Source organism: Myotis davidii, unplaced genomic scaffold, assembly GCF_000327345.1.
Source record: "Myotis davidii unplaced genomic scaffold, ASM32734v1 scaffold152, whole genome shotgun sequence".
NCBI lineage: Eukaryota > Metazoa > Chordata > Mammalia > Chiroptera > Vespertilionidae > Myotis > Myotis davidii.
The window spans coordinates 736,048-747,984 of record NW_006283545.1 but is presented as its reverse complement, the minus strand read 5'-3'; the positions used below and the strand labels follow the sequence as shown (position 1 = coordinate 747,984).

Here is an 11,937-nt window from a genome sequence, read left to right as displayed (position 1 = left end):
GGAGATGGAGGAGGAGGCGATCGCCGGCACCCCCGGGAATGAGACGGAGGACGTGGACTTCCTGTCTGGGCTGGAACTGGTCGATCTCCTGGACCCCCGGCAACCGGACTGGCCCCTGGAGCCCGGGCTCAGCTCGCCCTGGCGGGGGGCTAGGACTGCGCCCTCCGTCTTGCCCTGGGTCCTCCATTTTTGGGGCAGCCACCATGTGCTCAGGAGAGTACCTTCTTCCAGGAAGCCCAGGCCCCTGCTGGCCACGCCCGGGATTTCTTTAAACTAACCAATGAAATCAAGGGGCGTGCGCGCCATAGAGATGACCACATCCCGTGTAACAAGACCCGACTCGCGCCTGGCCAATCGGTGGGGCCCACAGTCCCCTCCCCTGCCCTTACTATAAAACCCACAGTCCCATCAGGCCTCGCTCTCGGCCACTGGGGCTTGCCGTTACATCGGTGAGTGTGGTTGGGGAGTCGAACTAGTTCGAAATGAAGGACTTTTTGCTTTTGCATCAGACTCGCTGGCTCCCTGGTGGGCTTTTTGGGAACCTTGAAGTCTGGCACAACAAGAGCTGCTGGGCGTGAGCTATGGCCTCTGGTAAAGGAATGCAGCCACTGCCCACGGGCCCCCCTCTTCTGCCCTCCCTCTCCTGCTTCTATCGCCAACTCCAGGAGGCCACCGGGGGACAAGGAGCCCTGTTGGCTCCGAGCGGAATGGATAGGAAGGGATGTGATCAGTAAGAAGAAACAGACTATCCAGTTGCTCTAAGAACTTAATAAACTCTTTAATGACCAATCCTAAATTAGTACAGGTAATGGATTCCACCAGCTGGTGTTAAGGCTTCTATCTTTTGGAATAAAACATGTTGACTTGTCAATTGAATAGACATTAAATAGAAATAATTTTTAAAAATAGTAAGACTTTTTAAAACGTAGTTTGCTTTGGACTCAGTGTCTTCTTTGCAATTTAATAAAAGTCACTTTTAAATTTTAATTAAGTTTTAGAAACCTGCTTGAAGATTTGTCCCAACCTGAGATATAACTCAGCCTCCACTCCGCCAGTGAACTTGCCCACTGCCAAATAGGCTGGAGTCCAAGCAAAGGCCTTGCCTCTGAACCGGGAGGCACCCCTTTCTGAGATGGGGGATGTCTCAGCAGGGACAGAGATGATAGTTCCCCCCTTGTCTGGCCATTAGTCATGGAATTTAGGTGTTGGACCCAGCAATAGCTTGCAATTTGGGGGTTCAGATATTGTCATCTGGAAGATGTCAATACAGAGTCAGGAACAGACGAACACTTCCTAACTTGCAAATCCACAAATAGCGAACCTCCTGTCTGCTGAAGCCGATGCTCTGTGCTAATTCAAAAGTCAGACAGCGTGCAAAGGCTCCCTGTGTGTATGAAGTGCTTGCAACACCATCTGCCTCTGTCTGTATTTAGGTGCTTAGTTTGTTAGCTCTGAGTGCTAACAAGTTAGGGCTGCAGGGGCCAGATACTACCTAAGCCTCATTTCACCCAAAGCAAACCTAACATTCAAACAAAATCAGAGGAACCGCAACAGAAGACTTTTGCTTGTGCCACCTCCTTCATTCTCCACCCAAGTTCAAGGTTCTCTCCCTCAGGGGATCAGCTTTGAATGGCCACACCTTTGTGTAAGGCAGCCCTGCTCTGTGTCAGGACTGCTTTAGGAGATCATGACATCTTTGCCTAGAGCTGGTTACAGCGACCTTAGCTGGGCAGCACATGTGTAGTACATGTGTGCTATGAACTGAATGTTTGTGTCCTCCCAATGCGATGGTGTTAGGAGGTGGAGCCTTGGGGAATGATCAGTTCATGAGGGTGGCTCCATCTAGGTGGGATTAGTGCCTTTAGAAAAACAGGCAGGAAAGAGATGCTTTCTCTCTCTACCATGTGAGGATATTGCAAAAGGTGGCTGTCTACAAACCAGAAAGAGGGCCCTCACCAGACACTGGATCTACTGGTGCCTTGACCGTGGACAACTGAGCCTCCAGAACTGTGAGAAATAAATTGTTTGAGCCACCCAGTCCATGGTACTGTGTTATAGCAACTCTAACTGACTCAAACAGTGAGTATATGGGGTATATGTGAGATACTATGTTAAAATTTTTTTCTGGGATTCCTTGAGTGAAACCATTTTCCTCTCTTTGGTTTGCTATCCTTAAAACTCTAAGAAGCTGTGGCTATCCAGAAGAATTGGCCCAAATATATATAAATTTTGGATTTCTTGTTCCTTTTTTGACTTTTCATTTAGAATGGGGTTTACAGAAGAGCAAATTTGAATAAGAAATTTGGGGAGCAAAACTGGAGGAGGGAGAGGGAGGGAAAGAAAGAGGGCGCTCTCATGGGCCAGTAGAGAAAGGTTCCCTTGAGTGGCTGGTGCAGGGAGAGGAAAGGAGAGCTCTGGAGAGCAGGCCAAGGCCACATGTGTGGACTCCGGAGCAGGGTGGGCCACAGCCACAGAACAGAGTCAGGACACTGAGAGCTTCATCTCCCCAGTTGGTGGGGCCCAGCTTAGCTCAGTAGCGGCAAGTGCAGGAACCAGGGAGTGAGGATTTGTCATCAGGACCAGAGAGGTGCTTTGGGGAGAGCAGGTGCCAGTACCTGGGAGCTTGCAGGCAATGTGTCTGCTGGGCTGCGGCTTCTTGTGAAGGCCTGAAGGCAGGACAAGACTTAGCCAGCCCACGACCAAACTGCAAAGGGGGAGGGAGGACAATACGGCTTTGCAGTCCCAGAGACTGGCCTCCACCCCGGTCTACACTGAGCAGCTATGCCCAACACCATCACTGGTCTTCCCTGGACTCCGTTTCTTCCTCTGTGAGGTGGGGTAGTAGCGCCTCCCTTGGAAGGCTTTGCTGAGGACTAAGGTAGTGTGTGCAAGGGACACGCATGTGGCGGCTTCTCAGGAAATGGTAGCCATCACCGACATTAGTGCAGGAGGCGTGAACTGTGTGGGGCAGATTCTCCAGAATCCAGTGTTAGCTGACACACAGCGGGAGGTGTAAATACTGTCAGTCGTGTATGCCGGCACATTTGTCATTGAGCATCATTGTGTCGGGCAGTCTGTGAGCACAAACATGACCAAGCCCAGGGCCTCCCTGGAGACACTCCACAGGCAGGTGAGGATCCTGGGTACACAGATATCACCCTGCTCCTCCTTCTCCCCAGGCTGAGCAGTGTCTGGAGAGATGGGACAAGGAAAGCAATAAGTAGCTAAACAATTAAATAAACAACACACCCAAATAAAGAAGGTCTTAATGATCTGAGCCAGCCTGGCCACCAGACACTCAAACCAAATGCAGTAAGTGTAACTTTCTTTAACCACCCCCTTCCTAGAGGTCCCAAGTGTTCATGCATAATGGGGATTACCCATGATCTCTTAGAAACCTGTCTGAGACTCACATACTGCCTTTGCCAAAACAGGATGCTGCCTGGTCTTCCAGGCGGGACTACAGCTTGGATTCCGGGGCAGGGAGGTTTCTGAGAGGTCTTCTGAGGGCGTCTGACGCCGTGGTACTGCAGCTGGCTGTGCAGGGCCTGAGTGAAACTTGCCTGCCTGCCCACACACACGCACAAGGAGGGCCTCAGGTGTACAGTCCTGGACATAGGGCAGAAGAGGATGGCTCAGTCTAGCTCTCGAGAGCAAGGGCCATGTCGCACCATGTTTCTGTGTGCAGGCCAATGCAGTACTGCTGAGACCGGGCAAGAGACTGAGGGCCCCGCCAGAGGACCCGTGCTGCTTGTCACAGTCATACAGATCACAGGCCCCTCTGTCATGCAGGACCCAGTGCTCCTGCTGGCTCGGAGGCCTCTGCACATCACTCAGGCCGCAGGGGCCCTTTCTCCAGTCTCTTTCCCCAGGGCTCAAACGCTGCGCAGATTTGCAGGAGCTGCGTGGTGACACCAGAGGTCACTTCAGAGTACAGGCAGGGTTTGAGTTCTGGAAGGTTATAGCTATAGAGAAATGTAAATTAATTAAGTCGTCAAATCCTTCCTCTTACCATAAATGTATAGGTTTTTATGCAACAAATTCTCGTTTTTCTGGGTGCCCATTTCTTAGCTTCTCCTCACACTTCCATTTCTGGTTCCTGGGCACATGCTGGCTAATCTGGTGTTTATAGTAGAGGCTGGGAACATTTTGTGTACGGAACTCTCAAATGTGTGTACTTGTAGGTGGAAACTTAACGTGCGAGACAATGACACTGAGCATCAACCTTGGCAACTAGATTGACGTTGAATGCTAGAATTGTAAATGGCTTTATTTTTTCATTTTTTCACTGTTCAAGGTTTTTTGGCATTTTAATTGGTATAACACTTGGACAGTTGGCTGTATTATTTATATGTATACTTTTCTTTTTACATTATATGGCAATGTACACTAATCTGAAACATATAGTACACAGAATATGATCCTTTGGGCCATAGCTGGTTTGGTTCAGTGGATAGAGCGTTTGCCCAGGGACTGAAGGCTCCTGGGTTTGATTCTGGTCAAGGGCATGTACCGTGGTTGCAGGCTCTATCCCCAGGCCTGGTCAGGGCTCATGTGAAAGGCAACCAGTTGATATGTCTCTCTCACATTGATGCTTCCTCTATATATCTCCCCCTCTCCCTTCCTCTAGCTCTAAAAATCAATGGAAAAAATATCCTCAGGTGAGGAGTAACAAAGACCCTTTCAAACAGTTATGCACATGACATGCAATATTAAATTTATACATTGGATCCCAGGATGTGATTGATTGGAGGAAAAAAAGTTGGAAGAGGCATGTTTGGTAAAGGAACCACAAGTTATATAACCCAGTGGACACACATCTAGTTTGAAGGGCAACTGTAGTGTATGCAGCATTGGCAGTGGCGCCGTTGAGGAGGTGGAACTATTTCACACAAGATAAGGATGGGCCAGCATCAGGACACAGATGCAGGGTTTTATGAACTATTACTATTTCTCCCTTTTGGAAAGTGATGTTTTCAGTCACAGATCAGATAAAAGGTTTGCCTTTCAGTTTGGTCACCTCATAGGCACTTTCAACCACCTGTTTGTGAACTTCCTTCCACTGTTCCTCATCTGCATCACTGCCTAAATCAGGGTGCAGATCCTTTGGGGAGACACCAGCAACATCCACTCCACTCCACACAGGGTCACTAGAATGTCCGTGCTCCCCAAGCACCCACCCGTGACAGCTTAATGGGTGAACTCCCAGCCTCTCCCCCATGAGGTAATGGAACCAGGCTGAATCCAGATTGCAACCACTTCCAATAAACGGTTTTTTAGAAAGCCCCTTATCTTCCCAGCCACATAGGTCACGATACCCACTGGATTGGAAACAACAAGCAAGTTGCAGTTGGGGTGTATTTCACATCATTAGGAATGAAGAAGTTAAAGATGTTCACGTTACACTGGACCAATTAAGACAGCTTTCTCCCTCGTGTCGACGTGCCCCAGCTGTGGTGATAACCAGCTTGGAGTTTGTAGTCTCACTGTAGTCTCTGCCAAAGACAGTTTTTGGAGTTCTAAGGAAAAGGCTGCCATGCTGGAGACCCATCATCTCTCCATTCAGTTTGTCTTCCGTGACATCAGCAAGAGCAAGTTTATCTGCCGCGTCCTTCATTTAGATGCTGATGGCTCAGGCCATCCGACAGCACCAGCCCAACGACTGTAATCTTATTCTGGGGGCTTCGTTCTCCCTTAAGCAGACGCACAGCCAGCTGCTCCCTGAGCTGCCACACTGGACTTAGGACCAAAGGAACGGATTGCACGGCGGGTGGGTGTCAGATCCGGACTAGGAGGCAGCCGCCTCTGTCAATGACTTTCTTTTTACAAAAAATTTAACAAGATTTAATCACTTTTCCCAAAATATAAATAAAAATTGCAGTTAGTTTAAATAATTTTGACTTATACTTTTGATATCCATGAATTATGACCTACTTGCTTTTAAAATTTCATGATTGATTTTGTATAGTTTAGGAATAAAATAAGTGTTTTGAAAACTAATTTTCATTTTTGATGAAAATACATTCAAACTTTAGACACTCTGAATACAACCTCATATATTTTTTTTCAGTCCTTTGAGTCATTGAGCATGAGTGCAGTTGAAATTGTGACAGGTTAAAGGAAATGCAAAAACGGAGCTTAAAAAGAGAAAAAAAATTCAGAAAAAAGAAAACCTTGAAAGGGATAGTCTGTTTAAATTTTTAAAAACTGGAAACAGTAAAATTTAGCAGCCTTCTAGTCAGCATGGCCCACATAAAATTTAGAAACGAAATGTAACCAATTCTTTATTTAATGAAGATTTAATTACTAATCAAGACAAAGGAAGTAGATTAAATAAGAAAGGAAACTGTTCTATAAATCAATAACTTGAATAGGTCCAATATGATCTCTGAAACTTCATATATTCTTACCATAAGAAAATCTAATTACTCATTAAAACAATGAGAATGGAAGGGATCCCTCGTTTCTGCTCTTGTTAGGGCCCCAGAAGTGTTAGGCACGGTCCTGGGCCGTCCAGATTCTGGCTGCAGACCTGCCTGGGCTGGGGCCTGAGCACAGATGTCCATGCTCTGAACCCAGGACTGGCCACCAGACCAAGCTCATTGGAGTGAGACACAATTTCAAAGTCCCCAACGCAGTGGCTGACACAAAATAGACTTCAACAATGCTCTTTAAATTTATATTTGAAAATAGTCCACAAGCTTGCACTCCTGAGATAGGAGGAAGAGTGAATTGTTCCTTAAATCACTATATATTCAGTGAAGACGAGGGCCTGGCTTCCTGGAGCTTTTAGTGGAGTGGAGAAAGCAGATGTGAGTCAAAGACTCAGGTAAGGCGACCTACAAAGAAACACCGCAGCTCCACAGAGAGAGCCTCCCGAATGAAGGACCAGGTGGCACGTGCACCCTCCTGCCCCTGGCTAGCCTCTCCTTCTCCACAGTTCTCTCCCCCTGTTCCTGGCATCTTCCTCTTTTCTCCCTCCCTCTCCAAGTAACCCCTTTGGTTATAGGTGGGATGAAATGGGAAATTCTTATTAGGAAGTGGCAGTATGCAAATGAATGGAAATTCAGAGAAGAAAGACAGCGTAGTGAAGCTTATGTTTAAAAAATAATCATCATGATGAATGTTCTCCTCAGAGAAATAAGCTTGTGCTGCAGTGTATGAGCAATGGATGCCGGAGGCAGCTGGTTGCAAATGTGGTTTCCGAGATTTTCATTGGTGCTGTAAAACACACACACACACACACACACACACACACACACACACACACACACGCAGGCTGTGAGAAGAGAGAAATAAAATAAAAAGCTGGAGCTGCAGATGGGTGGAAGCCTAACTGATTCCTATAGAAATAGAGCATTTAAATTAGCTTGGCATAAAAATAATCAGGGCTGTGGGGTTGACTTACTAACTATATTCCCCACTGCCTGATTCAGTTTCTGTTTTGAGAAATCCAGCACGCAGCCAGGCTCCTCCAAAGGCCCCATCCCGGCTCCAGCCTCAGGAACTAGGGCTGTGGCTGCTGCCCGGCAGTTGACACATGGGGGCAGGCTCGACCTCACACCTGGGCTTTTGACATGAGTCTTCCTGTTGTCCCTGCCTGTTCCAGCAAAATTCTGGGTTTCCTTCTTCATGTTATCTTGCTGCATTCCTACAGAAGTCCAGAAACCCTGGAGCCTTTTAATTTCATTTTAATATTTCCCCCTGAGATTAACTTCTCTAGTCACACAGGGGAGCCCAGGCCTAGGTTTTGGTAATTAATAAATAAACAAATAAATATTTTAATAAAGTTGAAAGTATAGGGTCTCAATCCAGAAGGCCTTCTGCTAATCAACATACCTGAGTTTGTAAAGTAATATCCTGGATATAAATTTGTACCAAGACATGTGAAGTATAAGAAATGTTACATTCCGTCATTCTTCTCAGGCAGTTTACCCCCACTGGGATGGTGGCAAAGCAAACCCCTGTCACTGAGAGGGTGACCCGTCACTAGGGAAACCAGAGGCTCTGGGGCACCTGCTGTGCTTGGGAGAAGTCCCTGCCCTCCTGGGCCTTTGCTCATGGCCTTTGTGCCAGGAGGACAGGTCAGTGCTGAGCCATTTGTGCCCGAGGGTAGTTCCTGCAAGTGGGGCGCTGACGCCTACTGTTCTTGGTCCTCCCAGGCTTGGAAGGTTCTACCGTCCTGCCACCAGGGCAGCTCCCTCACATCCCTCAGATCCTTCCCCCTTTGGGGCACCCAGCTGCGGGCACTATAAAGCTTAACTGTTGTTGTTGTTGACATTATGGTAAGCAGGAATAAGCCACTCAGAGAAAAACAAATATCACATGATCTCACTTATATAAAGCTTAGCTTTTAAAGACAAACCCTAACTCCTACATGTTTGAATGACTTGGTGGGTGGGTGGGTGGGTACAGGGTTTCCCTTTTGGGTTCAAGGATGAGGCTTTGGGGCAGTTTCAGCTTTGCCATCTCTGATCCCTGATGAACTTTCCACGACAATTTCAGATTAAACTCAAAACACTGACTGAGTGAGGCTGGTACCTGCCCACCTCCATCACCCCACCATCACCCCACCACCTCAATCACAGCTAGGTCTGAATCACAAGCGGGTGTTGAGGGAGGCGGAGCAAACAGAGGCTCAAAGCTTTGTTTCTCCAGGTGGGCCATCTCCTTTTCTTGTGCCTTTCTGGTCAGGGGAGCTGGAGCGAGAGCCTGCTGCCTATGGGCAGGGGAGGGCCAGGGGGCTTAAGGAAACAACACTGGGCTGACTTGGCCCAGCTTGGCTCAGGTTTCAAGGAGGAGTGAGACTTTCTACCTTGTGCAATGCAACCAACCAAGAAATTTGCATAGATAGCAATTCTGGGCAAGTATCGGACATTGACTGCTTGGTTTCTCCCCTAGGGAGGTGAAGGAGGGTGTGTCCAGGCCTAGGGAAGAATTGGGAGGGTCCCGCTATCAAGGATGCCACCCGCAGTCTAGCTCCAGCCTTGGGATTGGGGATGAATAACCCACAGTCCTGGCCCTCAGGAGCTTAGGGGTGGGACAGGGGTGCGACCAGCATTCAGGACAGGTGCACTGCATGCAGTGGGAGGGGTGGCAGACCTGTCAGCCTCTGTGGCATGTTACCCTGGGTGGACACAGGGATCTCCATCTCAGCTAGCGGTCCCAGTCAAGCCAGTGACAAGGAGCACAGAGCTCTCTCTAAATGCCATTTTGAAAATGCCCTTACGCTCAATGGCTCCTCCTCAGCTTATCTGTCAGGTAAGTGAGTGTCCACGCATTTATTCACTCATTCGTCAGGCTGAGAGACAGGAGCTGTATGTGCCTGCAGCTGTCCTGGAGGGACCTCAGCTGCCCACACACCTGGATGGATGGGAGGAGAGGCTCAGCCAGGTAAGGGCAGGGAGGAGGGGCCAACATTTAAGCTGAATCTTAAGACAGGAGCAGGTTTTCCATTTGTTTAGGTTGCAGCTCTGGGTCAGATCAAAGAGCCACTCCCTCTGAAATCACGAGGAGGAAGGAGGGAGGAGGAAGGAGTGCTAGAAGTCAGGAATTTCAAAGATCAAGATTATTATTTCAAGTTTAAAAAGAACATGTCCTATAACTATATGCCAATTAGTCTAACACTAAGCTTAATTTTAAAATCTAGAAAATTTTAAAAAACTGAGTGAGATTGAATGCATAGGCTTTAAAGTCAGATGGACCCAGATGCGTGTCAATATTTTTGGCTCTGTGTCCATGAATGACTTTTTGAAGCTAAGTTTTATCATCTGTGGACCAGGGATAAAAATATTTATCTCAAGGAGTCAGAATTAAGTGAAAATGTGAAAAGTACTTGCGTAGTGTCCAGCACAGAATAGATAGCCAATAAAATATGCTATAATATACAGTAATGTACATATGTACAGTATATATAACGTATAATATGATGAATAATTAGGAATGAATTTGTGTTCACTTAGAATGTGAAATTAATTTTATTTTGGTGTTAGTATAGCTACAGACATAGTAAATCAGGATTTTAGCAGAGCGGTTAATGAAAATCTCCAATAACATCTTTGTCTTTATGATGGGAATTCTGGATAGTGATTAACTGAGGGGAGGGAGGGAGTGGAGCAGATCAGGGTAAGTACATAGGAGACTTCATCTATATCTGTAATACTTTGTTAGTAAAATAATTACAAGGAAATGTGACAAAATGTCTGGGTGAAGAGTGCTCACTTCTCACCAATAGCTTAATATTTTCAACAATGACTTTCCCCTTAGAACAGCAGTTCTCAACCTGTGGGTCTCGACCCTTTCACAGGGGTCGCCTAAGACCTTCGGAAAACACATATATAATTACATATTGTTTTTGTGATTAATCACTATGCTTTAATTATGTTCAATTTGTAACAATGAAATTGGGGGTCACCACAACATGAGGAAGTGTATTAAAGGGTCGCGGCATTAGGAAGGTTGAGAACCACTGCCTTAGGAACTCTTTAAGCACCTGCAACCTGACTAAACCAGTTGTCGTGGTCCGTTAGGGCTGCTATAACAAAACACCGCAGACTGGGTGGCTTATAAATTACAGAATGTATTTCTCACAGTCTTAGAGGCAGGAAGTTCAAGCTCAAGGCACCAACGTGGTTGAATCTGGTGAGAACCCTCTTTCTGGTTTATTTCTCTCAGTGTCCTCTGGGTCTTTGATCCATGAGGGCTCTGCCTTCATGACCCAATGACTTCCCAAAGGCCCCACCTTTTCATCTACCACATTGGGCATCAGGATTTCCCCATATGAATGGGGCCAGGGGTGGGCGAGTGGAGGGTGGGGGCAAACATTCAGACCACAGCACTGCCAACCCTGGAAATTTTGTGATAGATCATCACAGTTTGAAAAATGTTTTAAAATTGAAAACGAAGGTAGTTCGGCAGATAGTATCATAGAGCCAGCGGTAGCACTGGGATGGAAGCTAAAGCAGGAAGGAAACATTACATTTGATAGGCAGCATGTCCTTTGTGGTTCCTCAGAGGAAAAATGACATTTTTAACTCATCAGGAGACCCCTGAGCCCCCACTCGCTAAACCTCATTAAGATGAGAACATCGCCTCCTCCAAGAAGTGTGGGCAAATACTCTCCTAGAATGCAACCGAGACTTTCAAGAAACCATGTTTTACTTTGAAAGTAAAATCAATGTTTAGTGAGCATTTGTGTTGCCAACCATATCAGATTGACTCGATTTTAATTTATTTTTCTCTTTCATAACTAAAACACAAGCTATAGGGATCTAAATTTTATGCAATATGACTCTGGCTGTTACAAAATCCAAGATCAGTTTATGCCTGCTCTGATTGGATATGTCTGAGATCACACATTTTTTCCAATAGGACTGATATTCAAGGAATAAGCTTTGTGCAATGTCTGCGGCATAGGTTCACTTGCTGTGGGCGTACCTACCAGTTAACTATTGCCTAACAAACCACCCAAGCTTAGTGGCTTACAAAATAGAAACATTTATTATTGTTCATGAGTCTCAAGTCAGCTGGGCAGTTCTGCTGCTCTGGGCCAAGCTTTGCCGATTTGGACCGGGACCTTCCTGCCTCTTTGGTCAACTGCAGGTCCAATGGGGCAGATGAGTTGGTCAAGGATGACTTCATTCACGTGAGTGGTGGCCGACCGGCTGTTGGCTGGGGCTTGAGGTATCTGAGGGTGTACACGTGTGCATTGAAGGCCATGAAGAACAGGGATCACCCCCAGGAAAAAGATGTCACATGTCATTCCACAGGCTTGCCCGGAGGCCACTCAGGAAAAATGTGATCTGTTTTGCATTTTGCCTATTGTCCTTAAATTTCCAAGATTAAGAAGATGGATGTTGAAATCAGGAAAGGCTGAGTTAAAACCTAAATTGGGGCAAGATCCTAAACATTCTGAACCTTAGTTTTCTCATCTTTGAA

General features: G+C 46.6%; 1 pseudogene; it reads right to left on the bottom strand.

Annotated features, from left to right (window-relative positions):
* Positions 1 to 4,987: 4,987 nt before the first annotated feature.
* Positions 4,988 to 7,649, bottom strand: LOC102757648 (annotated as a pseudogene).
* Between the last annotated feature and the right edge of the window lie 4,288 nt (positions 7,650 to 11,937).